Source organism: Ambystoma mexicanum, chromosome 4p (assembly GCF_040938575.1).
Source record: "Ambystoma mexicanum isolate Mex_15411 chromosome 4p, UKY_AmexF1_1, whole genome shotgun sequence".
In the NCBI taxonomy this organism is placed as follows: Eukaryota; Metazoa; Chordata; class Amphibia; order Caudata; family Ambystomatidae; genus Ambystoma; species Ambystoma mexicanum.
Window position 1 is genome coordinate 193987250 of NC_090927.1, and position 26825 is coordinate 194014074.

The 26825-nt window shown below is 46.6% G+C and overlaps 1 protein-coding gene across 1 annotated transcript in view; it reads left to right on the forward strand.

The window, feature by feature from the left end:
• Positions 1-412: 412 nt before the first annotated feature.
• Positions 413-26825, forward strand: part of ZNF395 (zinc finger protein 395) — a 199706-nt gene continuing 173293 nt past the window's right edge. The window contains exon 1 of the mRNA XM_069605688.1: positions 413-888. The gene's annotated coding sequence lies outside the window, so the exon portion shown is untranslated. The remainder of the gene's footprint in view (positions 889-26825) is intronic.

Here is a 26825-nt window from a genome sequence, read left to right on the forward strand (position 1 = left end):
AAAACGTGAAAACAAATGTTAACATATATAAAAGAGTAGCTCGTAGCGTATTTTCAACAATAGTACGGCGATTTCGATTTTCCAACACTTTTATACTAAACAATGTGAATTCAACTGCAAAATGTTTACCAAATCCATTTCGATTGAGAGTTTCTGAAAAAAATGCATTGTAAATTGTGGTGTGCAAGCAGTTACCGTTGATCTGGAATTATACTACGCCACTGTGGAATGGCCGCTTCATGGTAACGTGTGGTTGTGGGCCATAGACATTAAAGAAACACCGACCTGTGCGCACAAAATGTCAGGTCGGGGGCGTGTATGCTAATGGCAACACGCCGGCCAATCACGCGTCAGTGGGAGGAGGAAAGGGCCAGGGCATGTGGGAAACTTGTTTACAACTAAAAGAGGGAGCTTTAACCGGGCCGGCAGCGCAGCCAGAGGAGGGAGGAGGCATGAAGGAAGCCCAATGAATAGAGATATATCATCACCAGCAGGGGAAGCAAAACCAGGCATGGCATTCCCCACCAGGAGCCGGCTTCAGCAGAAGCCGCTCGGCTTGTGCAAGGATGACCATAGTAGACCCCACAGAGGCCGGCCATGATAAACAAGCCAAAGGGCCACTGCCAGCGTGTCTCGCTTGCGTTTTATTGCAAGTTATCCCTTGTGTGGTCCGTGTCCCAAGGTGGCGTGAACAGAGAATCCACTCCTGGTTTGGCCATCAGCCCTACGTGAGGCTGTGTGTACTTTCCACGGGGAGGCTTTTGGAGCTGGAAACGGGGAGCGTGAGCCAAGAAAGGGGTGTGTGAGGGGGGAGAAAAAAATTTCAAAACAAGCTAGGGGGTGTGTTTGCATCCTACCGGACCGGAGAGCGAGCGCCCGGGAAAGCAGGTAGGAGTGTGCAGAAATGCACGGGGCAAATTGTTTATTGCAAATTAGACTGACGGTATCGAGAATGCATGCGTGTTTATTTGTGCACGTTCTGTTCCACGCGGCGTCGTGTTCGATTTTGGAAACTACCGGCGAACCTCGGAAGATCTAGTTAATTGCTAAAACAGCTGTGTCCTTTTGCAGACGCTGCTACTTGCAGAAAACGTGTTTTTATTTATTGCTTTTATGTGTCTGCGCATTGATTATAATTTATTTTTTTGCGCGCGCTAGTTCGGTGCAGCGTTGGCATAAACGTATACATGGAAGGGAGGTGCGTTCACAGATAGTGAACAGGGTAGGGCTCGGACAGTTGACAGGGGAGAGCCCCTCTCTGGATCAGGTCGGGCTGGGGGGAGGGGCTGGGCGCACGTTGAGCCACGCTGGCCGGCTTGTTTATAGAGTGTGCATATGTGCACGTAGGCTGTCTCCTTGCGTTGCCCCTTTCTGCCTGTCTCGCCCCGGGCCAGCAGGAGCAGGGCGGCCGTTGCGCGGAGCTGCCCTCGCGCCGCCCCCTCCCGCCGCTCCGATCAACTGTCGTGGGGCGCGAGGCCTGCGTGTCGTGTGTTTATATTTGGCACCTCGAGTCCTGCTCGCCGGCGCTGAGGCGGCTCGAAGACGCATTTTCTACTATGTCCCGGGAGCCCCCCGCCACCCCCTCCCACTTGAGCGTGTAACCCCTCCCTTCCCAAGCCGGCATTTACGAAGCTATAAGGCGGCGGCGGCGCTGTTTTAGCCGGCTTCCGCGGACACACCCACCCGGCTTGTGAGGCGATGAAGCGCGCAGTTAGTTCACTGGCACGACGAGGGGGAGAGGGGGGCACCAGAAAGAGAGGATACGCTGCCCCCACCGCTTTGACTTCACTCAAATGTACTGTGTTCGCTTTGCGGAAAAGCAAAAACACACCGGGGACGCTTATGGCGTTTTCCAAAACGTGTTGCGCGGCTGTCAATTGTGCGTTGTTGGCGAGGTTACACTTTTTCTGGCTGTCAAAGCTAAGCCGTTTTGAGTTCTCTATGTTGATGAAAGGGGGAGGGGATTTGTATGTATTTATAGCGCCTGCCCTAATCACGTTTATTCCACGTGTCCAATGGCCTGCCCATTGCCCCTGCACTGAAGCGTCGCCAGGCTTCGGAGTCGGCAAGTCGAGAGACATTAGAAGGACCGACGTGGCGCAACCCACCAAGGCAAGTACAGTCATTGCTTCTGTACGTGTGACTGTACTAATACACGCTCCCACCCCGACATGGATGCACTCTTGAAGCCACAGCAAGTTCCAAAAGGAAATGCACCGCCACTTATTGTATTCGCACCCACTCCTTTTTATAAAATGTATTTTATTTATTTTGGTTGGCTAAATTAAATAAACCTTTCAAAACAAATTTCGATATAACACTTTATATTACAAATCATACCATAACACATCAAGAAAAGACAAAAAGAAACACCATGAAAATATAAAATCAACATAAAAGTAGGTTGTCAAACTTAATTCAGAGCATTAGCCACATATAAACTAATACCTAAACATATAAAATCTAGCAGTCCAAAGTAAAATAGCTTAAGTGACTGTTATTTTTAAATACAGTGTAATCAGCTCGATTAATCTATGGACAATACTGAGCTTAAAAATTGCATTGTGGCTATTCTTATTGAAATTTTAAAAGTAGCAAATAGTTCATTCCACAAATCATCATCTGAGCGTGTCAAGTAATGTTTGAGTTAACTTGTGTAAAACAGTTATCCTTTGCTTCCTCAACACATCACACACAATTAGTAGCTGTTTTAATGTCTTCCATTCCCGCAATTTTACAGAATCGACAATACGATGCATCACAATGGATTAGTCCCCTTCTCAATAAGATTTGATTGGTTGGCCATAAATTCATCCGAAATCTTAGAATTTGACTTCTAAGTGCATTTAACGAACACTTCAATAGATAGTCAGCTGATTGATGACATGTTTTATGACCAAAAGAAGGTCTATCAAAATCTTGTAGCAATAAGCATTTCTGTTGGGTGTGATGCCAATCCAGTTGGTATAACTTAAGTTTAGCTCTTGTTGGATTATTAAGCAGAAGATCCAACAAATTCAGACAAGTCAGAATGTACACTGTCTCTCCAACTAGATGGGAAGGAGTGTGGGGACAGCAGTAGATAATTGGCCAGTATTGAGAGCAAACTATTTGTGGCAAGGCCCAATAAACATTTTCGAAGAGACCAAGGGGGCGCTGCTACTTGTGTGGGAGCTAAGGGGAAATCTCTTGAGAAGGATGACACACTACTGCTATGTGTAAAGTGCTACCACCAAACTCGGCGGGGAGGAGGGGAGTAATCCTGACGCATGGGGATCTAGCCACTGCCATTGTGCAGAGGGTGTGGGCTGCCTGCCCCTCTAGAAAGTATAAGATAGGTGAAGGAACCATAATTTTATTCATGGACTCCACGATAGACTGCCCAATGGAACCCTTGCTAGGTAGCAAACTTTAATAATTATCCACCCTTCTAATGGCCCGTCAAGGCTCATTACATGGTAGGAAGTGGGCGCAGGACATTAGCAAGTGGAAGCTAACCAGCCCAACCTGCACAAGCGGAACAAGGGAGCGCACACACCACCATGGGCACTCCAGACACTGCAGGAGTGTGTAAACCTAAATGTAGAAGGGTGCCGAAATCTGACAGCTGACGCCCCACCACAGCACCACCAAAAGTGAACTTTAGCACATGATAAAGGGAAGAACCCCAAGTACAAGGACCCAGCGCCCGCCCTCATTCACCGAGGACCAGCTGTGAGTGTAACCACATTTTGATTCATCGCAGTCTCTATGCTAGAGTGATCAGTACAAAAAGGCTCCTGGTCAAGACCCTATTTTACCCAGGAGGGCTAAATTGTTGGTCGACACAACTGAACGGGTCGGTAGAGAGAAACACAGATGACCACCAAAATGTTAGGCACATTGAGAAAACGAATAGCCAGTCGCTGAGGGACTCGCAGTCCTTGCAGTCCCTGCAAGTCCCAGCGAGCAGCGAAGGGAAGAGAGGGAGGATGGAAGCTTCCCCACTGATGAACCTGACGAACCTCCGGTCGGTGGAGGGGGGAAGGGGCGAAAAGACTTCTAAGAAGCTCAAAACCCAGTAACATTTCGAAAATGGCGCCCAAACCCCACCACACCTGCCAAGGACCCACTCACCCCTTTCCTTATCCGGACCGCCCGAGCAGCGGGCGGCAAACCCCTCGGATCCGAGTCAAATTTCGGATCAGGGACAAGAACCGGGGATCGTCTCATCTCTCCCAGAGCCGCCTCCAACAGAGCCTTATTCCCCGCCAAGCTATCAAAGCTACCAAAGCCATCAAACCACTTCCGATTCCCCGGGATCGGAACGCAGCTCAACATCAGCAATCGCAGCACTGATTCGCAGCAAGCGCCGTTCAGAGCCGGGGAGGAACTCGGCAGACCCGCTCGCACAGATGCATCTCAAGAAGACGCCAAGCAGGTCCGGAGATGCAACCACGAAACTCGTGTCGGACCGGCACGAACCTGCACCTCCAGGCACGAACGGCGCTCATGCTCCGCTGCCAGCACAAGGTCAGATGGGGACGCCGACAACAGAAGACCTGGAGCATGGCCCTCTGAGCGCGAGGCAGAGTGTCCTCCACGTTGGAAGCGCCCATAGGGCTCCGCTCGCTGCATACGCTCAGGCAGACCAGGGACTCCTACCTGTCCCTTGAGCGCCTCGATGCCGCCGCCTTTGTCCGCGGAGGTGGTGGCGTTCGGAGCCTCAGTGGTGGCAGAGGAGGAAGGCCCAGCTCATGGACCGGTCGAAGCAAGGGAAGAAACACCTCTGGTAATCACGGCGCTGATCCACGTTTCATCTGAAAGAGCTCCCCCAACGGCAAGTCCAAGCACTGCGGCTTCATCCTCCAACTCAATCGGCCCACTGGGCACAAACGGCGAGAGAGTCTTGATAATGGAGGGGGATTGGGCAGAGATCGAGGAGGTGAACAGCATTCCCTCTCCCACGCCACGCCACTCGACATCTAAGCAGAAAGTCAATCCTACCCGAACATTAACAAAAAAAAAATAAGAAAAAAACACAACACCAAAAAACAAAGAAATCACCATAAGTTCATTAACCCACAAGTTCACACTGAAATCCTCGCAAAAAAAAAAAAAAATTAACAATAAAGCCAGGCAGAGTGGACCCGTGAAGACCGCACACGGTAAAAATCAGCTGGGCATGACGGTGAAAGATTTCTTTAACCGTCTGGGCAAAAGAAAACTTGTCATCGACGAAGAAATCTCGGATGCAGACATTCTCGAAGCAATCACTGACCCAGCTCCTTCCTCTAAAATGAGGAAAACAGAGGGAAGCATGGGCCTCAGGCAGCCCCTACGGGCAGAAACCCTACCTCTTGGCCCAAACAGTGAGAACTGGTCAACCCAGGCTACACCTCTACGCATCCAAGACGCACTCAGAAAACTCAAAGCCTCGCGAGCACCCGGCCCAGACGGGATCACAAACACTGACCTGAAATTACATGCCGACAATTGGGTCCCCTTTTATCAGCCAGGTGTTCAGCAATTGCTCAAACACTAGATCCATCCCGAGGTCCTGGACTTCTGCCACAGTGGTCCCCATCTACAAAAAGGGAGCAAAGTCAGATCCACAGAATTACCTACCAATCGCACTCCTGGACACCATCGGGAAGATATACGGGTCTTTGCTGCTAAAACGATTCCAAAAATTGGCGAAGGCTGCTCCTTGTGCCGATCCATTTCAAGCAGGTTTCAAGAAAAACTCATCCGCCACGGTAAACATCATGCTACTTAGTATTATCAAAAGCAAGACCCTTCAAACCACATCGTGTTTTTCTCTCGTTTATAGACCTATCGCAAGCATTTGACCTGGTGGATCGAACAAAGCTATGGGAGAAGTTAATAGCATGGGATTGCCCCCCGAACATCCTCGCCCCAATAAAAGCCCTCCACAAGGACACCACCATGAGGGTCAAGTTAAACCAGCAGGGCTTACTCTCGGGAGAGATCTCGACCAAACGAGGAGTGAAACGGGTGCCCGCTGGCACCAGAACTGTTCATAGCACTCATTGGTGACCTGAAAGAAGCAAACAAGAGCTCCAGATCATTCCCTCCCAAAATCGGCAACGTGCCAACAGCACGCCTGCTATACGCCGATGACATCACCTTACTGGATAGAACAGAAATCGGACTCCAGAGACAAATGACCGACCTGGCAGACTACATCAAGCAGGCAAACCTTATAAACAAAGCAAAAACAAAAGTCCTCATACTGGAAAAAAAAACAGTAGATCAAACCGCTTCAACTGGAGCCTGGAAAAAGTTAACGTTGAAGTAGTGAAAAACTTCAGATACCTGGGAACAATAATAGACAGCACTCCCACAGAATCAGCCATGCAAAACGATCTTTGGAGGAAAACCAGATCACTGACCTCCCAAGCCCGACTTCTGGATAAGAAATGTGGGCGTTTCTCACTGATGCCTACGATAAGGTTGTACAAAGCCAAGGTGATACCTGCCTTGACGTATGGAGCAGAGGCGATGCCAGCTATTCCAACTACAATATGGAAAAAACCCGAGGGCTTCTTCTGGAAAGCAGTCCTGAACCTGCCGAATTCTACCCAGATCGAAGCAATCAGGCGAGAACTGGGCCTCTCTTCACTAAGCGCCAAAGTGAACCTTGCGAGCATATCCTTGTACAGGAAAACAATTCTTCCCGATGCGCCCTTCCTCTACAACCTAATAGACCTGGAGATCAAAGCAGGCACTTGCAGGATGATTGTCAAATGGGCTGAACAAATACAATCGAAGTTGGCCGAAATTGGATGCTCCAACGAGGATCTCATCAAGAATCCAAACAAAATAAAAAAAAAACTGGAAGAGGCGGACTGGATTGACACCCAAGAGAGCGCCAAAGGAAACAAAACACTGGCTCTTTTTCCCCAAAGCCCAAAGAAGTTAAACCAAACAACACAACTACTCAGAAGATTCCCAAGCAAACCATTGCGGCAATTCCTCCTAAGAGCACGTCTAAACTTGCTACATACCAACGAGGTCAGTCGCCCTCCAAAATCTGCCGTCTCTGCAAAGCCGACACAGAAACAGTTAGACATCTGCTGCTCCAGTGTCCTAGGACCGAACAGGCTCGACAAACTTACCTACACCCACTTCTGGAAACTCATGTCGTGAGTGAAGAGGAAACATGGTGGATCCGTCTAATCAGCGGCCAGAAAACAAACTGGTCCATTGCAGCAGCAAAAATTCTACAGGACGCCTTAGCCCAGTGCTCACAAGGGGTGGCGGCCCAAGTAATCGTCTGATCAAAACAAAACCGAGCCTTTGTTAAAATCCAGAAAACTGGATAAATACAATAATACAAAAAAAAAGAATATTCAATCAATGATGGTCACACCCCCTTCATTGTTTCAAAATGTTCATTGTCATTTTAGAACAATCACATATCAATGTCTTTGAAGACGCAACACAGAAATGCAATATTATATTGATAGAGCAAAGTGAATTGCAGCAAGTGTGATACCAAAACACATCTTTTGGCTGAAGTATACACAGTTTAAGTAGATGTCCTACTGTCAAGGTACATCAAGACAGGGGTCATGACAAATGAACAGGTGAAACATAGGGTGCAAGTGAACATGATTACAACAAGAAAAAGTGTGTATTTTGCAGCACTGAGACTCATAAAAAGTCAGTCTACACCATGGTGTTTTAGCCCTTCTAGGGTTCAAATATGAGTCTTTCTTATGGGGCCTTCATCAGGACAGGATGACTGGGGCATCTGGATGTTCTGTGTGTGCTGTCAAAATAAATGGAGCATGGTCAGAGGGTTTGTGCTCTAGAGGTTGGTGGCATGATCTTCACACTTCTTTGATTGAACACATTCAATGTGCTAATTTTGGATCTCTGTCTTAATTAAACAGACTTGGCTTACTGTATCTGCTGAAAGCTGGTGCGCAGGGAGCTGAAGGAGAGACACCCTGAGTCAAACGGGGGTCATTCTATGGCCCACTGGGCAATGAGATGGATCCAGTCTGTAAAGGATAACTCTGTGTCAGTGTCTTATAGTCGAGGGAATATGTGAGCCTATATTCTATCACTGTACCATTATGAGCTGCTTACCTGTTTGGTTGCAGCTGGATGAATGTCAGGATAGCTGCGGGGACGCTAGTAGGTGACCCGCAATAATGGCATGGGTGAGTCATTCGTCTGGCCAGTGCCGTTGAGGATGATTTAAAAAAAAAACAAACAAGTGAAACACCCCTTGCCGAGGCGTAACGCTTAATTACCTGGACACTGAATGTTCGTGAAGTGCATTTTGATTTCATCGCAGTCGCTATGCCAGAGTGGACAGAAGCAGCCTGCTGGCCGACGCCTCACCTGCACACCGTCAAAATGGGAGACCAGGATCCAGCCCCAGTGCCCATAGCACAACAGGTGAGGGACTCCTTCCTGGTGGCCACACTTTTCCCTTTCGATGCCACGTATCTGTGTCCATATAGATCAGAGTTCGACATGTATCTAGCCACGTTACACCTGCAAGACGTTGAGCGCCTCACAGGCTTGCTCACCCTCACAGCAGGCCCTCCCAAGTCACAGATATATTTGAGCTGCCCGAGGACGTCGAGCACACTTATGCAGACATGAAGGGCATCATGGGTGAGCATTTACCCATCCTCAAAAATGTTGACTACAAATATGTTTCACTCCACCAGACAACTTACAGGTGAAACAATGGCCAAGTTTGTGACGCGATTGCGAGCGAAGATATAAAAACGTTAAGCTCCACCAGTACCCCAATGAGGAGGCCTTCAAATCACAGGTGATAGCTGGCTGTAAGTCCATAATTCTCAAGAAAAAAGTTCCTACAGAGGTCACACATCTTTGCTGAAATACTCCTACTGGCCTACACATCCACACCATTGGAGCTCCAGGGTTCGACCATGACAAACCTCCAGACATGGCCTTCAATCCCGATGAGAGGAAACTATACAGAAAGTGGTGGCACACCCCACCACGTTGAAGGCTGGCAATGGCCACTGCTACAGGTACTGATACGAGTTCCGACATGTGGGCACGTGCCCCGCCATAGAATGCTCCACGTGCAGAGGAGAAGGCCACTTCAGAGCCATACTAGTGGTACCTCAAGAACAACTAGATCAGGAAACAGATACCGATCGTCGGGCAAAGGTCCCCAACCTGTCTGCCGAGGGACGACGGGCACAGACAGTAGGACAAGACGTACCAGAACAGGGGAAGACGTAGTGTGAGAAGATACCGCTCCCTATCACTAGAAACCAAGCGTAAAGGAACAAGGCGCATACACCATCTGCGCATGACTTCCCTTTCGACGAGTGAGTCCGAGTCTCCATCCAGCTCAGAATGGAGGAGGAGAGGCTACAGCTACGCCCTAGGGAACCCCAACACGGTTCAACACAGCCAGACATTACCACTCCGGGTGCAAGGAGATGTTTTCGACTTTCAGAGGGACTTGGGCGCGACAGTAAATGTGCTGCCCGATGATATATACAGACTGGCACAACCCCCTCCTCTCAAAGCTTAGGTGTACATATGCAAGTATGGGGCAAAACGGCCCCCACCATGCATCCGAGCCTTCAAAGCCACCTGCACCTCCAACGCCAAACGAGATTGCATCACCATCCACGTTATTAAAGCCAAAACAGTCTGCAGCTGCATTTTCAGCTTCCGGTCTCCATCCTGATGAGCCTAATCCTATTATCTACAACTTGATGGCCGGCAAATCCATCGCACCAGTAGCAAAGACTGAGGCAGCATTCCCTGTACTATTCAAAGGGATTGGGAAGCTAAAAGGGAGGAAGATCGAACTTTACAGACACTTCCATAAAGCCCATCGCACAACACTGCAGATGTATTCCATTCAACGCCAGGTGGAGAAAGACCTACAATCGCTCCTGGATGCCAACAACATCGAACCTGCAGTTTGGCCCACCCCATGGATTTCGTCAGTGGTGCCAGTTTCCAAAAAGGGCCCAGAGGGACAGATATGCGTCGACGTGCGTGTCCCCAATCAAGCCATTCAACGACAACACCACCAATTCCTGCGCATCACAAACATGATGCATCTGCTAAACGGAATCAGAGTCTTCTACAGGCTTCACCTCAATAAAGCTTACCACCAGGTCGAGATCAGCGAGGGATCCCGTTATATCGCCACGTTCACAACCCACCTCAAGCCTTTTTCGTTACAAACGACTTATATCATCCAAGGCATAAATTAGTTTTCAAAAATTGATTAGCAGACTTTGCTAATTACATTTTTCTTGATTAGCAAACAAACCCATTTGATTTAGCAATTTTGTGCTAATGTTTTTAATGCCACCAGAAGATACTTGTACCCAAGATATAAAATGAGCAACAATACAGCAGTTTTGTATACCGCTGTAAAACATTAGTGCACTAAGTCAGGCCTTGCAAATTCTTTCTGTAAAATGGTGCATGTCACCACAAACCCACTTTAGTTTGGCACACTGCTGCCACCCAGAGGCCAGCCATGCACAGTGAAACCTTTTATTTGACATTTACTGCAAACAAAGTAGGGTTTAAATAAAAGCTTCCAACATCCCCAGCAAATAGTACTGGCCATTCTTAAAATCTACTTGACTATGCAAGTGGGCAAAAACGCTTTGCAAGCCCTGGATGAGTGTCTGTAAAATGGTTAGCTGCACGAATTGACACACATGGATATGATTAAAAAGGCTCTGAAAACAGTTTGACCAGCTCTCTCTACTGCAGGTGCAAACATATAATGCAATCATAGAGCAAGTGAGCTCTGGAAGCTCACTACAGTGTACAGTTTTGCAGTCGGTCTGTAGATGTACAGACTGGATGACACTATTGATAGCTACTCTAAGTAAATTTCAAGTTTGCTTAGTCTTTTACATAATGAATACACAAAGCTGAGTGGATGGCGTAGCAGGCAGAGAACTGGGCATACTAGGCAGAATATGCGACCATCTCACTTTCAGGGTAGCGGGTATAAACCAACATGGTAAGATAGAATGTCGAGTATGGGATCAGCTCATGGGTTGAGCACCAGTTGCAAGCTGTATGTAACCAGCAGGCCACATGACTAGGTTTGCCATCAAAGCATTTGACGCGTGGTCATGTACAAGTGTCCACTCATCGATATGATGCATCTTTCCCAACAAAATGATATCTAGATTTATACTTCACTGTAAAGCTTGGAGACAATGCAGTGTTTTACAGTAGCTATTCTGTAATTGTGCATTATGTAACCTATTGCATTTTTAGGAAAGGAATTGAAAGCCTTTTGTAAAAAAAAAAGAGGAATGCAGGGTGAGCTGTTCTTACATTGAACAGGGTAACTTAAATAGCTAACTTTGCTACACAAGTGCCAATTTAATTAGCAAACCTACAGAGCTGCATGGCAAATTGCTCCGCGACATTGCTTATTTTATGCCTTGTCATCTGCAGCCAAAATCTTTCAAAAGGAGATACGGAAAGTTATCTGCATATACCACATTGCATCAATTCCAGTGACGATATCCTCCTAATCGAAACGTCACAAGAGTTTAATGACGCCACTCTGCAGAAAGTTTGCAAGGCACTAATTGAAGCTAACCTCACCCTTCAAAAGAAGTGTGCATTCAATAAAATCACTTTTTTTTGAAGAAAAAAAAAAACAAATTTCAGACACACATTTTCGGACAAAGGCATCGAACCAGATCCCGACAAAATCAAGGCATTAACAGAGGCCCTATGCCCTTCAAATGTGACCCAAGTCTGTTCAATCTTGGGGTTGGCCAGCTATTGGACCTGCTACCTCCCAGACTTCGCCTCCACTAGTGCACCACTCCGGACCCTAACAAAGGACAGTGAATTTTTGTGGACTCATTCTCACCAGGAGTTGTTTGATCAAATCAGGAAATCACCGTGGACACTAGCCTGGTGGGTCTCGGAGCCATCCGAGCTCAACAAATTTTGGGCAGTGAACATGCCCCCAGAAAGATTTTTTCCTATGCCAGCAAGAGCTTGACGGACACCGAACAGCGCTACTTGCAAGCCGAAAAGGAGTCTTGCCGTTGTATGGGTGTGCAAGCACTTCCACCTATTTCTATATGGCATGCCCTTTACCATTGTAACGGACCATCAAGTGCTTGCCACCATCTATGGCAAACCAAATGCCACCCTGTCCGGTGGGACCTGCATCTTCAAGAATATCTCCAACATCATTCACAAACGAGGAAAGGAAGCCAGCCCAGTGGATTTTCTGTCCAGACACCCCATGGTGTACTCCAGGCAGTGATTAACCGAGCAGAAGGCTACATCAACTACGATACCCCTGATCTAAATGCAGCGGGCTACTGCCGAGGACCCCACACTAGAGCGAGTGGCAGCATGCGTCTGGGATGACAGGTGGAGATCTGTTGAACAGGCAATATTGTCCAAGCCGGCCATAGATCACAGGCTCTGGAAGATGCTCATGAAGGTGGAAGACAAGCTGTCCATATCTCTTCCAACCTCCTACTCCAGGGAGATATGATAGTGACTCCGGCCACTGCAGCAGCGGGCTGTTGATGTGGCACATGCTGGTCACTGTGGAATTGCCATCTAAGAGACAACTGAAAAAGAAAGTTTGGTTCATGGGACAAACTTATTGAGAACACATTGAAGTCTTGCCAAATATGCCTTAGGCTCCAGCCTCCCACAGCTCCCAAACCACGTATAACAAAGCCTCTGCCGGTCCACGTCTAGGAAGAGCGCCATAGATTTTATTTTTTATTTTTATTTGGACTTTTCCAGAATGGCATGTATGTCCTGGTGGCACTTGACGAACACTCCCAATTTCTAGAGGTAGATATCCTGCAGTCGACTGCAGCCAGGGCCGTGATCCCAGCACTGGACAGAATGTTTTGGCCATGAGGCATCCGAAAGGTGCTGAAGTCGGACAACAGGCCCCCTTTTACCAGCTCTTGCTTCAAAGACTTTGCCCGATAAATGGACTTCCACCACCAGAATATTACCCCACTCTGGCCCCAGGCCAGCGGCAGCGTTGAGCACTTCATGGCAAACATAAAAAGGGCAGTGAGGGTGGCCAATATCACAAACAGGACTCCAGAGTAGACTCTCTACCAGTTCCTCCTGGTTTGTAACACCCCGCACAGCTCTACAGGGGTTTGTCCCGCTGAACTAATGTTTGGTCGCTCAGTTCGCACACAAATTCCTCAATGATTTGGACCGGCAAACCTCTGAACATGAAGGAAGGATGCCACTGCTAAAGAAAAGATGAAATAATATGCTGATGACTGCCGGAAGCATGGGCATCTGACCTCCAGTTGGGCGAGAGCGTCCTGGTTAAGCAGTCACCCACAAAGATATGCCCCTTTTGACCCACGACCACTGACCATTACAGACCAAACGGGATCCATGATCACAGCAGCCGGAGCCGACAGTGACTCGTAACGCCTCGTTCTTCAGAAGAGCCAAAGGAGACCCTCTTCAAGTACTTGAGGAGGACAGTGAAAAGGAAAGAAGAGTCAGGCTACACTGGAGATGAAGAGGAATCGGCCACTGAAGGAGGAAGGCAATGCTCCATTGAACATCAGCACATGGATGGACGACCTAGCAGAACCATAGAGACCATGGAGATGAATTAAAAAAAGGGTTAGAACATTGTTATTTTGGGGGGAGATGTACGGTCTTGCCACTGGCCACCAATGGCATGTGATGGGCAGGCACAGGAAACCTGATTTGGCTATGTGACCACTGTTGATGTGGGAGGCCCAGAGGGACTAAAAGTTCAGTTGATGCCCAGTGCCCACTAGTGCGGCTGTTTCATTTCATGTGTTCGGCGTCCGCAAGGCTGAGCATGGACACAATATACTCGAATATTGTGCACAAAGTCCTCAAGCATGGTGAAAAAAGCTAGGAGTGTACTCCTTTCCCTGATCAGTCTTAATTTCTTGAAACAAATGTAAGTGATTGGGGAAAAATCACAGTGAATTTCAACCCAACGTAAATTGATAGTTGAACTGACCAATGACTGGAATGTATGTCAGTCAAAGTGAACTATACCGGGTTCAGCAACCAGTCGCCGGTCCATGTCTCACACCTCTTTGGTCGAGTTATCCTGCCCCAAGAAGCAACAGTATTAAGTATTACACAGTGTCCATTACAAGTCATCCTAATGTGAGTGTGCATGATCAACAATGTGTGTCATATAACTCGTTTACGCTCCTTTAGGTTTAGGTTGTAACATGAAGATTTGTATATGCAGAGTGTGCAAGATAAAGAACCGTTAGGTTTGGGTAATTTCCAGTGTTTTATGTACAAGATTATATAAAACACATTTCAAACCAAGTTCAGCAAAGATAGAGGACTGAGTCCTGTTAAGACGCCACAACCTGTGAGAGAGTGATGGCTGTTTAGTCTTCATTGCGATATGAGCAAACCCCTAGACCCTAGCCCGGACTGCCAGAAAACCTGCAGCATGTGGTCCTATTTTAAGAATGTAAGACGGAACAAAAAATATATTGGAATAGTTTTGTGGTGGAGGCAAAATTGGACTCTGTGTGCACATGTGCCATTGCCCCCTACTCCACTTTTGAGATACTGCAAAGGAAAACTTGTTCCTTCAAAGAACCCCAATGGCAAGATGCAGAAAAATGTGGCTCAGCTTGATAGAGGCCTGTTCACAAGCATATTGCAACATTAAAACACTAGTGTGGTGTACCGTTGTTTCAATGATAAAAATGGCTTCAAAGTTATTACTTCAATTTAGTTATGATTATTATTTGATGGTTCCGATAGCGTTTGGGCGTGGTAGGCCCGAGACCCTGTGTGGCAGGTGGGGTGAAAGGCAGTGTATAGGGATGCGAAAAAAAACTTTTCGTTATATTTATTGACAAGCTTGTCTATAGATGAGCCCTGCCAGCGTTCGTGTCCCTCTCCACGTCCAGGTTCAACCGTAGGAATTCCCGACCTCTTCTCCCAGCAGAGTGGTTACCAGAGTACGAGCCACACTACTCGTCCCCTTTTTCTTCACAAAGATTCTCCATCCACCTAGAGCATCAGGCGTGATCCTCCACTTCACATGTCCTGTGAGATGCTTAGGCTGCTGATGGCACCTCCCGGACCTCGAACTGAACGATTTGCCAGCTGTACAGGTAGGCACAGAAAAGCTCCTTTCTTTGGGTCCCACTGGTCTCAATCTTGCACCATCATCACTTTTGCTGACACTTGACCCAACATCTCTCTCTCCTGCCCGTGACCATCTCTTTCTCTCCTCCTTCCACCCTTCTTACCAGAGACACTTGCTCCATGTTCCATACCCTGCCATCATCCATCTTTGAAAACCTCCCTCACCTTATTGGGCTTAGACCATCTACAGCACTCATCTTTGATAGTGGGAGGCAATTTGATTCGCACCTTTCCCCAACAGCGGGAAGAATTCCGTTCATTTCCACACCAACACATGCTCTATTTGTTCCTCAATTGACTCTTCCTGATATTCTCAACCACACTCCCCGAATCAGAAGTCCTGCCAATCCAAGCCGGTACTAGATTTGGTGTTGGCCTTCCTGCCCCTGCTAAGTTCAAATGGGGAAACACCTGTTGTTCAATTAGGAGTAAACCTATGAGCAAGAACTGCATTTCACTACCCCCATCCAATCTCTGCCATTATCCCAGGCCCATCTGATTGCTTCCTTCAACAATTGGTTAAAATGCTCCACCACCATGTTGGCTTGGAGATGGTATACAATACTCTTGCTTTGTTCAATAGAATTATTTCTACAATACTTGTCCATCTCCCTCGACTTGAATTGTGACCCATTGTCGATCACTAGGACTTTAGGACATCCCTCGCGTCCACAATCTCCTCCAAAAATGTAATCATACTCCTTGTTGTCACATTGGTTTGATTAAGACTTCAACCCAACTGGTAAGTAAATCTACGACCACCAGACGAAAGGACCGTACACCATCACTCCACACAGGACCGAGCACGTCCATTCCTATCTTGTCCCGTGGCAGTTCTGGAACATTTGTCATAACCTTTGGATGTCTGGAACCCACACACTTTATCACTGTTTTTACAAAGTATACAATTTCTAATGGTTCTCTAGATTTGTAGATGAAATCCTGGCCACCAGTAGTAATTTCTGATCCTCTGCTTTGTTTTAACAATTCCCTGGGGACCCTCAAGTTCTGTGAGGTGTTCTCAAATCCCTTCAGGTGTTACGATCTTGTCATTATGCAAAACCACTCCTCCTTTGACACACATCACCCTCCACGTTTCAGAAGGATGACCATCCTAATTTCTTGAAGACTTTTTTCCCACAAGATCTGACCTCTTCCAACTCTTGTTTAAGTCCATTTAAAATCATCTCTTTACCAATAGATTCTTCCCATTCCTCCCGTGGTACGGGCAAACAACGAGAATTCCAGAACCACTTCTTCACCCTTTTTCCTCATCGCCCAACTCCACTACAGTCTTCATTCTCGACATACAATCTGCATCATACTTTCTCACACCTGGAATGTATTTGACTACACAATTGTATTCTTGCTGATCGGATACCCATCTCCTGATGCGAGTTGAGACTCTGTCCAGGCCTTTTGAAGTTATCTCCACGAGAGGTTTATGATCTGTGTGTAACTCGAAATTCATGCCTCAGATGAAGTTTCTACATTTTTCTGCGGCCGGCTTGATCGCCAGTGCCTCTTTCTCAATTGTGGCATAGGTTTTCTTAGCCCCCTTCAACAATCTGGAGGCAAAAGCAATGATAAATTCCTTTCCACCTTCCTCTTGCATCACCACTGCACCCAAACCTACCTTGCTGGTGTCCGTAGTTATGATTGTTTTTCTATTACTTCTAAAATTCTGTAGCACAAAAGTTCTCACCAGTTTCTTTGAATTTCAATTCTTCCTTGCACGCCCTATCCCAAACAAATACACCTTTCCCTTGGACTGATTCACGCATGGACACAGTATGTTTTGCAAAGTTTTAATTACATTTAGAGTAATACTCAGCCATCCCTAGGAAAGTTTGTACTTCCGACATACGGGGCTAGGCATGTTTTTAATAGCTTCCACTAACTGTCTTTTAGGGTGTATCCCGTCAGCAAAGATTACATGTCCCAGGTACTCCTCTCCTGCCGATTGATTTACACTTCTCACGGCTCAGCTACTTCTCACGGCTCAGCTACATGCCTGCTGCGCACAATTTCATGACCACTCCATTTAACCTCTCTTTTTGGAGTTTGAGGTTTTCTGCATGAAGTAGACAATCATCCTGAAATCACAAAATGCCCTTGTCTCCATCAAACAGCCTGTGCATAATTTTCTGGAAGACTGAGGCCGCAGACACAGGCCAAATGGCAAAGAATCTTATTGAACTAGCCCCTCGGGTGATGAAGGCTGTTAAACACCTGGACTCATGCAATGTCACGTGATGGTAGGCAGAAGAGAGATCCAACGTGGAGAAATATTTTGCGCGTCCCATGGCCAATATAATCTCTTGAATGTTAGGTAGTTGGTGTCTCTGGAACTACACTTTTTAAAATTAAGTTCTCATGTCTACACAAATCCTCAGTTTGCCTGAACATTTCCTCAGGACGACCAAAGGTGACACCCACTCTGATGCATCCGTACTCTCTATGATGCCCTGATCTTCTGACTTCTTCAGTTTTTTTTTACTTCTTCCCTCATAGGCAAGGGATGCTGTGCAATTTTTCTGCCACGGCACACGGTTGTCTCTCTACCTTATTGTATGTACAAATCCACGTAGACAGCCTATCTTGTCTTGGAATACTAAATCTATTAACTGATTAATGACATGTTCTCAATGACTAATTTTGATACAGTTTCTTTTGTGTCCAGCTTAATGAGGCAGTCTTGACTTTATTTGTCACGTACACTTTACCTCTAGCTTCCCTATCCTTAAACTTCAAAGTAGCACAGAACCATACATCTAACTCAATTTTTTCACCCCTCCATAGACTCTTGGATTGATGTCAACTTCATTAAGATAGTTGCGTCCCAGCCTTCCCCATTGGTTCTTTGGTAAAATTGTATATTTTGCATCTGAGTCAATCATGGATATCATGACCCCATCAAGAGCTATTGAGCTTTAGGACTATTTATTTCTTCTTCATATTCATCCATCACTAGTGAAACACATTCTTCACCTTCTTCCTCGCTATGAACACTACCAATCCAGTTGGTGAGATATTTTCTATTCCTGCAACATCTTGCGAGATGACCTTTATCCCTGCAAATTTGACAGAAAATCCTCAGAGCAGGGCACTCTGGGTTGTCTGCCCAATGGTTCGCTCTATCACACCTTAAACATCTCCTTGGGCTACGCTGCCTTGGCCTGCTCCGCCTCGAAGGCTGTCCTACCTCTTCTGTCACCCTTCCATTTTCTCCTGGCCTTCTCTTCATAGAAGCATTGTCACTTACTGCCGATATATTATTATTTATCACGGGTTTTGTCACTAGTTGTGGCATAATTTCTCCCTTCACATTTGTATCTTTTATCCTGTTCTCCAGCACCATGACGCATTTTTCTGTATGCTCCACCTCTTTGGCAACTCTCAGAACTGTATCTAATGGGGGGCCCTCCTCTGAGCACAATATTCCTGACTTTCGCAATGTTGCAGTCGAGCATACATTGATCCCGGAGGCGTTCATCCAGTTTACTGTTAAACGTTCTGGCTAACTTCATCAGGGCTGTAATGTATTGTTCTACTCTTTCACCTTCCTCTTGCACTCTTTTCTCCAACTTGTATCGCTCCTTTCTTTTCATAATGGAGTCGTCTTCTTGAATACCTTCTCATATTCATTAAGTCTTTAAACTCATTTCCTGGTAGGTCTGGTAGATCCTCAAACTTCTCCTGTCCTGCAGAGCCCAAGCAGTGCAGTAGGGGGGGACTTTCTTCTTTCAACACTGTAATTGGTGCCACAAACTACATTGGCATAGTGTTCACATTACTTTATCCATCTTTTCCAAGGTATTGTGGGCTAGTATTGTGGGCTCCCCTATCTCTGGCCATACAATGAATCCTGGGGCATGATCATCTAAAATACGAAGCACAGTAACCTAAAGGGCAGACCACTGCAACCATATATTGCCAAAGCTGACGTGGGCCGAGCATTTGGTTCCATATTCCGCTACACATGTTTAGTCCCTTATTTCTGTGCATAATGCACACAGCATCGGTTGCACATGTTGGGAGTACATTGTAGGAGACATGGTTAACATATTGGAAGTTGGCCATCATGTTGCAATTTGAACACTGAAAAGGTGTATCCAACAAAGAGTGAGAGACGCCGAGAGAGATCTGGGGGACATGCTGCAGGAGGGAACCACTTAACCTTTAATAGATTGCCCCGACTTTCTGCAGCAATGCCTCCTCTGGTCAGAAGTGTTTAGTGCCTTGAACTTATGAGGGAGACCTGGCAGGAGAGCACTTGTGCCGTGGGCCTAAAGGCTCTGGTGCTCCCCAAATCAGTGTGGCACCCAATGCAGGAGTTTGTGTTGCAGGGGCGTTCTGTGAGACCAAAGGCCCTTTCTATGGAGTAGGGCTAACTGCTGTATGGTGATCTGATGTTTTGTGGGGTGGAACATAAACGCTGATACCAAGTTGCCCCTAGCAGGCTTAGGTGCTAGTATCTTAGGGAGTGTTCATATTAAAACAAAGGGAGAACCAGGGGTATGTGCACTTCCAGCACTACCCGTATTCAAGAATCTATATCTCGCAATCACAGCTGGTTTGTTTCAAATATTTGCTCTCAACCCTTATGTTTAGTATAATTTCAGCAACTCCTATTTGGTACAATAAACAATTTATCTTCATATAGTTAAACCCTTTTCTTCAAATGAAAAGTTCTTTAAAAAACATGCTTTTAGTTTGACACTATCGGTTTATAGTCTCAACATGCTAAAAATAAAATAAATGCATTTACAATAGTATTTTTTTAAATTTTTCATTTATTTTCTTACATTTATTATATGCCCAAACCCAGAGGTATCACGGCATAGGTTACACGATTATGGAATGACTTGCTGGTTACAGAGATGGATGAAAAATTTCAAACACTCATTTTAGAAAACGGATTGGCAGAGTTCCAACATATACACTGGCAATGGTATATAGCAGAAAACACAGTGGCAATATAGAAACTGGATTGGCAGAGTTACAACTTGTATAGTGATAGCGGTAAACATTGGGGATATAACAAAGGTTGCATCAACCCTAGGTTTGTAGGTACATGTAACACAGTTGGTTATTATTTATTAAACAACCAGGTTTTTAGACGTTTCATGAAGTGGGTATGGGAGGTCTCATTGCTTATGTTAGTCTGGGGGCTGCTACAGGGAAACTGGATTCTCCTGTGCTGGTGTTCTTGAAGCGGGGGATGAGTAGCTGAGTGTTAGTCCTGAGGATTCTGGATGATTTTTTTTCAGTGTGAGAGATTTATTCAGGTATTTAGGGCACTGTTCTGGGTGATAAATTTGTGTGGTGTGAGTTTTGTACAGTATTTTGGTTTGTATGGGAAGCCAGTGTGACTCTCTCCTGGACTGCGATATATGGTCCCTGTTTTTGATACCTAATGCTGCTCTGAGAGCTTTATTTTGCAATAGTTGCTATTTGGCCAGATTCCTCTTGGTAGTGCCTCATAGGAGTATATTGCAATAGTCTAGCTTAGACATGAGAGCTCTTGCAAGAGTGATACAATTCTGTGTAGTAAGAAATTGTCGACTGAGGAGTTTTGCTGTGGAGGAGGTAAGTGAATTGATGTGTTTATTCATGGTTAGGCTCAAATCTAAATATACCCTTAGGGTCTTAACTTGATTGGAGATAGTCCTGATTCACTTGGGGGGATCCTACCATAAGGATCTCGGTCTTTTCACCGTTCAGACAGCAACTATTTGTTGCCATCCAGTTCTGGATGAGAGAATGGATTTTGTTTATAAGGATGGTGTCATGTTGTAGGTTACCAGAGATTGGAATAAGTATCTGTATCATCCGCAAAGTTGGCATAAATTACTCCCATGGCATCTAAGGCTGCGAAGAGCAGTTTTGTGTATGCATTATAGAGAGTTGGTGAGAGACATGATCCTTGTGATACGCCTATGGGGACTGGTATAGAATCTGCCGCCTCCTTTCCCATGGCTACTCTAGAAGTACGTTCTGAAAGAAACTATTTAATCCAAGCGTTTGCATTTTGTGAGAATTGAAAGTTCTTAGATAATGCTAGGCAAAGTTTGTTGTGGTCCACTAAATCAAAAGCGGCCGATGGGTCGAGTAAAAGTAGGATGCAGAGGTTGCCTAAATCGCTGATAGTGTTCATCTGGTATTTTAGATCGAGTAGTGCTGTCTAGGTGCTGTGTTTGGGTTGGAACCCCGATTGTTGCCTCATAAATGATTGGTTTCAAAGTGTGTTTGTACTTGGGTGCATGCAACTTTGTCGATTATTTTAAGGAGGAAGGGGACTGTGGTAATGGGCCTGTAATTTGTGGGGTGTGGGATGTCTCAACCCACTAGTCCAGGCCCTGCAACATTACTGTGCATTGCTGGCAGCAGAAGCATCAGAAATGGCCACCGGAAAGCATGCTGCTCACTAAAAATCACCAGAAAGTGTGCAGTAAAAATCTGAAAAATAGGCCGCCATCCACTTTTGCCTATGTCAGTAGTAACACAGGAGACCACTGCCAAAACCCACCATTGGGATACCCACAAAGTAGCCTGAAATCACTTGAAAAAAGCAATGCTGATTGCCAAAAAGAAACAGAGCTGTTTGGAAATCTGTTTTCTTGATTGTCAAAAATGTGCAAAAATAATGGCTCACAAACCACCTAAAAGATCCAACCTTCTTGTTGGGTGTTCCAGATTATTCTACTGCAAGAATCCACATAAATACCATCTCAGCAAGAATCATGTTATCGGAACAAAATTCTCTTTTAAAGATACTTGATGGAAAGAAAGCTGTCAAAAATGGCTGTAGTACCGTTATTCACCTCTGTCAGAAGCCGGCGATTTAAAACCTATCATGTGTAAAGTTGAACATTGAACTCAAACTATGCCAAAGAAGAGTTCCATCAAAATGCCATATAAGAGTGCCACACATTGATTTTCATGTTGAAAAAGGACTGGAAGTGAAGATGGGTTTGCTTATTTTAAATGTATAAATGTATTTTTTTCACAAGGAACTATGTTACAATTGACCAGAAGGTAACCTGATTCAGTTAAAACTTCCAAGAAGCCTTCTTCCCCTGAGAAACTCACACCTTGTTCATTCCCACCAAAAGGAGGATATCGCATTGGCATGTTAATCAGGAGGGGAGGAGATTTCCTCTGCTGCCCGGAGAAAGAAACAATGGGTTCCTTGGGCTGAATAGTAAATGCTAATTCGGGTGTGAATGACCACAACTGCTCTGGCAGGATGGCAAGCTATGTGACCCTCTGACTCAGCCCAGCTCTGGAGGCGGGCCAGACTGAAATTGTTGATTGAAGTTGGTGTATATGTATGTTTTAGAAAAATGCTTATAGCAAAGTTTACTGAACTGACAAAAATATGAAACTTAGAGATTGTTAAAATGGAAAATTCACTCTAAGACTAAGATGGAATCTGTGCGATGTTCTGAGACTGAAACCCGGAAATTATTCATATTGTAGCCATGGTGTTTATGTTAGGGACATGAAAGCTTACAGGAATGTGCCCGGGTGGGATGTGCTTGCATGTATAAAAATTGGTGCAGAACTAACATTGAGAAACCCACCAAAAGTGCGAAAAAGTTGTCATTAATGAACCATAGCTCGTAGGAAAATGAGTTGGACAGAAATATACCTTAGACAATCTGTCATGTAATTATGTATTATGAACAACTTGTGTATCTTGGAAATATGTTTTTGGGGAAAAATAGTTTCTATGTAAAAGTAAAGGGGAGGGATTTCCTTTGGCCCATAAACACTGTGTCACTCTGACACATATGACACACTGCTCCTTTCTCAAATCAGGAGAGGGGAAATTCTCTGACCTATCAGATCCTTAGAGGGTTGGGCATAGATAATCGGCCTCCGCACCCACTTTGGAAATACATAAAGAGGGACTGCTGAGGACAGGCACACACACTTTCCACTCATCAACTGATTCCTTGGCGTAGCACCCTGCAGGAAGATCCAGGATCCAGACTCCAGACTGTCATATCCTCCGTTTCCCCTCCCAGGTCCACATCTTACTCCCAGCCTCCCGCTTCTACACCACAAGCGCAGGGTAACACTCGAACATCCCGCAACCCACGCCAGTCTTCGTTCAGACTGCGACCATTCTTTTACTGGCACCTACCTTGGCGTTGCTATCCCAAACAACGTTGGTATACAGGATCACGAAACAACGCAGGGCGCGCGCCGCGTTGTGTTACCATAAGGAGAAAAACAAAGCACCTCGAGTCACGTGCTTCTACATCGACGGCTGCTTCCTTCACTACGATGGTCACCTGATCCGACTCCACGCTCCCGGAGCAGAATCACGTGATCCCTGTATGCTGTTAAAAGAACGAAGGAAACAATCAACAAACGCTTCACAGCTGCCTCATTCCTGGAGTGCTGCATAGCGTTTAGTTATCACGTTTGGAACTTTGGCTTACACGACCACGGAACTCTCACGGATTGAACTGCTTTGCCCTGACACTTGCTTGGAACTCTGGCTTACTCGACCACGGAACTCTCACGGATTGAGCTGCTTTGCCCTGACACTTGCTTGGAACTCTGGCTTACTCGACCACGGAACTCTCACGGATTGAACTGCTTTGCCCTGACACTTGCTTGGAACTCTGGCTTACTCGACCACGGAACTCTCACGGATTGAACTGCTTTGCCCTGACACTTGCTTGGAACTCTGGCTTACTCGACCACGGAACTCTCACGGATTGAACTGCTTTGCCCTGACACTTGCTTGGAACTCTGGCTTACTCGACCACGGAACTCTTTTGGATTGCATTCTTCTTTCCCCGTTGTTAAGGTGAACAAAACACCCGGCGTCCTTGGTATTTCGATTGGACTTCGTGCCTCTGCTTGTGATACTCCTGCCGGTCCCAGATATCCTTCCTCCCCTATCCCTTCAAAGTGTCCGGCCCATCAGACTGGGGTAAGCTTACACACGTTGATTCGCCTTACTGCATTGTCATTTGTTTTCTCTTAACTGACCTAACCATTATTGCCTTACAGCGGTCAGGGGGTCCTTCCGGCGTTCCCGTTTCCGGCCTTCAACACTCTCACCTGTGGCCTCAAAGATTGCACTGATAGTAGTACCTAAATCTATCAGTGTGGTACTTGGGGACGGAGGTCCTAATAATCTGCACGACCATCAAGTACAACAGAACAGACTGTGAAGCCTACTTGGTCGTTTAGATTATGGACACCTCCGCCGGGGACCCTGTGACCGCTCTATTGCAAGCGGTCGCTACCCTTGGATCCGACATGGCTGCGGCCACTACAGCGATCCACCACCGCCTAGACGCCCTACAGAGCACCCGACACCCTTTACCTGATAACGCTGAATTTGGGGATGCCACGCCTCAGGTTCCGACTACCCCTGCTGCCCCTCCAGTGCCAACTCCTGTGTTACTCCCAAGTCCTTTCCCCTTAGCAGCCCCGGAAAGGTATCAGGGAGACCCTAGTAGGTATCGAACATTTCTAAATCAGTGTAAGCTTCATTTCCTATGCCGACCACATGCCTTCCCTGACTCTATATCAAAGGCCGCCTTTCTCCTTTCCCATCTTTCGGGTGTGGCTGCGACTTGGGCAAACCCTTTGTTAGAAAACAACCATCCTGCTCTATACGACTTCGATCTTTTGGTCAATGAGATGGCGAAAGTCTTTGACACTCGACACAAAGCGCAGTCTCGGGATCTAGAACTGCTAGACCTAGCCCAAAGAAAACAGACACTCATAGAGTACATAACCCGCTTTAATCAGCTATCCGCAGAAACCTCATGGCCAGAAGACAAGAAGGCGGTTGTATTTTATCGGGGTTTGTGTGGGGGCATGAAGGACGCCCTAGCAGTCGTACCATCGCTTCCCTCCGTCTACTCAGACTTGGTAGACCTAACGTTACAAGTGGATGCCCGGAGAACCGAGCGTAGGGCAGAGGGGGGGTTTTCTGGTCACCGGACCTCTTCCTCGATAGACCCAACTCCAGAGCCCATGCAAGTAGGAGGGATTCGCAGCCCCATAACCCAAGCTGAACGGGAACGTAGACGTTCTGGCAATGCCTGTTTCTATTGCGGTACGAATGGTCACTACGTAAAGGAGTGTCCCCGTCGCCCAAAGAATAAGAACCCGGGTTTTCGGAAGGCTCGCCCCTGAGATCGGGGGTAAGGGCGAGCACTCCAACGATCACCTCCGACCCTGCTTTTGGTCCCATCCAACCCATAGTGGTCCAGGCTGTGTTGATTCCTAGCAGAGATCAGGGGCACCCAGTCCAGATCGTCATAGATTCCGGAGCAACTGGTTGCTTTATTGATATTGCGTTAGCCCATCGACTCAACCTACCACTCATAGAGAAAGACCGCCCGGAACAAGTACAGGCCGTGGACGGTACCTCTCTCGCTTCCGGCCCTATTAAGCAACAGACCGCCCCTCTGGAAGTAATAATTCAGGGTAATCACAGAGAAACCATATCCTTCGATCTAATCACAACCCCGCAGTTTGGGGTCATTCTGGGCATACCATGGCTAAAACAACACAACCCCTTCATCAATTGGGGTACCGGACAAGTATCCTTCGAGTCAGAAATCTGCCAACACTACTGCTTAGTTGAGTCCGCCGTCCCGTCCACTCCTGCCAGTATCCTGGGAGTCGTGGCTTCTCTTACCATGGAAGATAACTCTTCCCTAACACATACGGTCGGGGTGGTGTCAGCCGGTATACCCACGGTGTATCAGGATTACCACGTGGTATTCGATAAAGTTTCAGCAGAAGGCCTGCCACCCCACAGGTCGTATGACTGCCCCATTGATCTGTTACCAAACGCTCCAGTACCAAGAGGCCGTATCTATTCTTTGTCTCAGTCCGAAGAACGAGCACTGAAAGAATACATCCAACAGGCCCTGCGACTTGGTCACATCCGCCCTTCCTCTTCCCCAGCTGCGAGTCCCATATTCTTCGTTCCTAAGAAGGAGGGGGACCTACGTCCCTGTGTTGATTACCGTCGGTTGAACACGATCACCATAAAGAACCGGTACCCGATTCCCCTTATCTCCACGCTGTTGGACAAACTAACACACGCTACCGTTTACACCAAGTTAGACTTACGTGGGGCTTATAACCTGATCCGCATACGCAAGGGGGATGAGTGGAAGACGGCCTTTTGCACTAAACAGGGTCTTTTTGAATATCTGGTGATGCCTTTTGGGCTTTGTAACGCCCCCGCTACGTTTCAGCATTTTATGAACGACGTGTTCAGTGACATCCTGGACGTGTATGTCGTGATCTATCTGGATGACATTTTGATCTTTTCCCCTTCATTGGAGGAACACGTCATGCACGTCAAGGAGGTTCTGTCCCGTCTGCAGGCGAATGCTCTGTTCGCAAAACCCGAGAAATGTTTGTTCCATACCCATGAGGTGGATTTCCTTGGTTTCCACATAACACCCGGGGGTCTCGCTATGAATCAGTCCAAGGTACGCGCAGTCACGGAGTGGCCTGTCCCAGTTAATCTCAAACAACTGCAGTCCTTCCTTGGTTTTGCGAATTTTTATCGGCGTTTCATCACTGGGTTTTCCTCCATCACTGCCCCGTTAACCGCTCTTACCAGTCCCCTGGTCCCTTACCTT